A 5,168-nucleotide genomic window follows, 5' to 3' on the forward strand; every position below is an offset into this window, starting at 1 on the left:
GAGCTCCCAATAGGAAGATCTGGTTGTTTCTGTTTTCGCGCTTTCTTTCTGTGTCCACAAGGGGTCATTTGTTTTTAAGAATAACAAATTAAGAGCCTTTGGGAAGAATGCAAACATAGGTGCCATAAAGCAAGATTATGCTCTCACTTTGTTATTTCTATTTTGCCTTAAATGTCAGATATCTAGCATACAACTACATTATTTTATTAAATAATCTGGTTTATGTGTGTGATAATATTGTGAAAAGTCTTTATATAATTTACTCTCTCCATATTAGTTCATACAGTGTCTTATAGTCCCCAGTTTTTAAATATTCTATTGCAAGGGACAATGCAACAGTATATTTTCAGTATATTGTGTTTCAAGTGTTAAATATATTTTAACACTTTATTTTCAATATTATTCTTATATAAGTGTCAATTATTCAGGCAATTCAAATACAGATGGCATATTATTGATTTGTGATACATCTGTCAAGTCAAGGCTAATATTCTCTCTTTTAGAATGTCTGAGCAAATTGGCTTTAATGTCTGTTCTTCATGACAAAAAAATAAAAAAATAGTCTTGATTGCCTAATGGTTATTAGCATAATGGAATTCATCAACATGAATTTCCAAGCTGCCGTTTCAGCCTCTCTACTGTTTACTGCACCTACCTACATTATGTTAATCACTTCATAAGCATTGCAGACACACATCACATTGTGTATCGCTTTGAAAGTCATCATAATCAATGCATCAAGAGATTTTTTCACAAATGTGAAAACTGCCCTTAGCGGGTCATTTATGCCTCCTGTCTTTTTTCATTTTACTGACAAGAAAAACTGAAAGTGAGATGTTATGTGCAATTTGCACATAATTTCCAACATTTGCTGAGGCAGACTGTGAAAGCGAGGAAATGCAACAAGCGAGGGAGATCTTATTTCATGTGCATTGCTCAGTTAAGCTGTTGGACATTGTGGCATTGTAATGAAATAATTCACTGCATTTTTTTTCTTTCCCCCAAGAACATCTTTAAGAACAGGCAGTCATTTATATTTGCAGTAGTTTAGTTTTTTTTTTTTTCAGCAGAACAGACTTGGAGAAATTTAGCACTGCATTACTTGCTCACCAATGGATTGGTCAGAACGAGAGTCCAAACAGCTGATAAAAACATCACAATATTCCACAAGTAACCCACATGACCAACATCCTCTGAAGTGAAAAGCTGTGTGTTTGTAAGAAAAGCAATCTATCATTATGGTACTTTAACTTTAAATAGTAACATCCAGGTGGATACTGCACACTGGAGTGCTTGGAGTGCTTTGAAAAACAGAAAAGTGCTATATAAATGTAATAAAATAAGAATAATAAAAACACTTCCTCCAGTGAAAATGTAAGAAACAAAGGTTGAAGGTGAGAACATTTGCAGCAAATTATCATTTTTGGGTGAACTGTTCCTTTCAGTGGGTTTGAAAACTTGCTTACTTTTGCACATAACAGAATTCCTTCTTATTTTAGGGTGAAATATAGCATAATGTCACTGAACTGTGCAAAAAGGGGTTGTTGAGAAAATTAAAAAATCAAAGCAACATGATGCACTGAGATTTTTCAGTTCACTCAACAACTGTCTTAATAAATTATTCATGCTGCAATGCATGCTGGGTGCTCACAAACCCTTAGCAAACCAGCAACTGTTTTGTTTGTTCAGACCTCGCAGACAACCAGATTTGTTAGAACTATATTTGGGACAACACTGTTTGTCATGCGTTTTTATGTAGATTATATGCAAAGTTATTCTTCGGCTGTGTTGGAATGACAATGGAGCTATAGCTTGCTACATACTGCACAGTCTATATACTGTAAGCTGACAGACGTTTTAAAATAATAAGCAAAACAGTATGCATTATTCTACCATAAACATTTTTAATAGTAGCATTCTACATGATCACATGACCACACTACAGTACATTTGTTACATAACCTCATCATATGTGATTAATCCAGCAATTAGCTTGTTATTTTCATTATTTTGGGGTATTTATTGTGTCAATTTCATAACATTTGTGGCCCAATAAAATGGTGATTCAGAAAGGTCAATAGAATTGCAAAGGTCAAGTCGAATGCACTGCACTGTGGAATATAATATACCACACACTAATGCTGCGCTTGAAATTGTTTGTTCAATTTACTGAACATACTTCCCTACTAAATAGTATGTGAAAAACAGTAATGCAAGTACTATTTCCAAATTAATAGTATTCATAAAACATTATCCAAAATAATCCCAGCAGGCACACAACGTCATAAAACGTTGATATTTGGTAAAAATTTTGGTTGCAACATCAGGTGACCAAAATTCATTGTCAAGTCAACATCTGTCAATGTTAATTTGATGTCTAATACCAATATCAGCTCATTTTGATATTTGTTGTTTAACCAAAATCCAACGTTAAGTCAATGTCAAATTGCTGTCAAATACTGACCTCAACTTGATTTTCATTCTCAACCAAAATGCAGCGTATGTCCAGTGTGCTGTCTAACGTCACCCTGACGTTATACTGACACCCTGTGCCTGCTGGGAGTGGAGTTACTGTTTCCAAGATACTCAAGTGCACATCTGATGGACACTTTCCCATGAGACAACAGAAGAGGAACTGTGAATTTCATTGAATCGATGCAACTGCCACTGGTCACGACAATGACTACATGATAGATAGATGTGCATCACTCATTCATATTATATAGAACATGCACTGCATCCAAAACCAAAATTTTCCCCACTACATAGTATATACAAAAAACAGTATGCCAAAAGCATAGTATGTCAGGATGCATAGTATTTGAAAAACGGTAGATGAAAAGTAACTGGATGACCTATTACTTCCACTAAGATTCTGAAGTGCACATTCGATGGACACACTGGGTACTATCCCATGAGGCCATGGGAAAGGATTTAAGAATGGCAGTGAAGCGATGCAATTTACGCTGTGACAGTAGGTCATGTGACATTAACAACATGGCAGATGTAATACGTCTGAATTTCATTCATACTATCCATATTTATACTATATAGAGCATATTTTAAGCAGTCACAAAATAAGTTAATATTCAGATGTACCTACTCAAACAGTATGTGATTTTTGGACACATTTTTTTAAATAGTTGTTTAGAAATTACGTATTCAACAAAAGAACCTCAAACAGTATGAGGCCTTATTTTATTTCACAACACATTTCACATTTGAGTAATTATAGTATGTTACTTCATTTGAATAGACCTACTTGAGTACAATATCCCACAATTTGCTTACCACGCACAGAAGCCATACGCTATTGACATAAACACATAAAGTGGAGCCATTAAACATAATTTCGAAAGGAGTACTCCCATTTAATCTTCCAGTTAATACCAAGGTATGAAACCAGCATCTTACCTCTTCCTGTTGTTAGTTATTTTGGCATCCCTCCACATCCCCTTCTCCTCCTTTTGTACAATTTTGCCCTTTTATGGGGGCAGTCAGAGCTCGAGTAGAATAGAGCCCCTCTATAGCAGACAGCAATTCAAATCTGTTTACCACTTACACTGAGCTTATATAAGCACACAAACTCGTGAACTATGGATTAAATGATGCCTAAATCATTTTTACAGCGTAGTAGCATTTTTAACATATTTTCAATTTCCTATGTAACTTAACTGCATAGTTCATTTTGGAAAGTATCACATACTTAAACAACATGCAACAGATGTACGCGAACACGCTGCTGACACTTCGATCTGCACGTAAACAACGTATCCACGTACATGTTGCATATATTGTTGACGAATGTGATAATCTCCAAAATGGCACTACAGGGTGACACAGAAGAGACAAATTGTTAAATAAAGTCATTATTTTAGTTTTCTTTGCACACAAAAAGTACTCTATAGCTTCGTAAAATTACGGTTGAACCACAGATGTCACATGGATTATTTTAACGATGTTCTTGTTACGTATCTGAGCCTCAATCGTGTCAGAATCCTAGCTGTCTATGGGAGGGACAGAGAGCTTTCGGAATGCATCAAAAATATCTTAATTTGTGTTCCAAAGATGAATGAAGGCCTTACAGGTTTGGAACGACATTAGTGTGAGTAATTACTAATTAAATACAAAAATTTTCATTTTTGGGGAAACTAAACCTTTAAAGTTACATTTATGTTTTTGAGTGTATGAAAGGATCTTGAGATTAGAAGTGAACTATCTTCTGTTTATCCTTTTAGCAGCGTAATCTACATAATGTGACCGTCCTTGCAGTGAATTGTGTTCCAATGACGGCGACCCGTGACATGTAATGAAAACAATGGGAGCTGTAATGAGATAGATGAGGACGTTTTGCCTGCCCATCACATCTGACTGAAGATGATTGAATAATACTGAGTACTCAGTACTCCAGAGCGCTGCATGTTTGCAGAACCTAATTTTACCAAGTGCGACATGTTCCTGGACCAACATCTTTGTGGACCCTTGTGATTAACCAATTAGATTTGAAGAACCAGTTTATAGTTTTTTGTGTAGTTTAGGCTTACAATCTCTGATTTTAGGGATGACTCATGGTTAAGGTTAGGTTTAGGTGTAGGGATATGGTCAAGATAAAATTTTTGGATTCAAATATATCGAATCCAAGATTAGATTCGAATACATCTAACTATAGTTCTAATTATAGTTCCCGTGCAGAATGACTGAAAAAAGCAGAAGCTCTGGGCAGTTCAATTAGACTATGTTGTAAGATTACAAAGAGGTTAAGATAAAATGATGTGAATTTCAAGCGGACATACATTTAATGTCCTTCCCTTCTCTTTGAAATCTTTTTTTAACGTCCCCCTTGACTCGTGAACGTATGAGAGCTTGCCTTTGATTAGTCTCTAAATGACAGAGAGAAAGTGTTGAGCGATATTTTGGCATTCTAACAGTGAAAAAACATCTATGTCACCGACGAGGAAGCATTACTCAGGTCTAGTCTTTCATAACTGCGTAAACAAGGTTGTTCTTTGTGATTCGAGCAACTGCGTTCAATATGATGACGGTAATGTTATATAATAGTGCTTCCAGAGCCATCCTAACAACAGGTGCACGGTCTCACAGAGAATACATGTGTTTCCTGAGGTTACACGTCATGGATGTTTCAAGTCCTCAGATATACACCGTTTTTG

The sequence above is a fragment of the Carassius carassius genome, chromosome 45 (assembly GCF_963082965.1).
Source record: "Carassius carassius chromosome 45, fCarCar2.1, whole genome shotgun sequence".
NCBI lineage: Eukaryota > Metazoa > Chordata > Actinopteri > Cypriniformes > Cyprinidae > Carassius > Carassius carassius.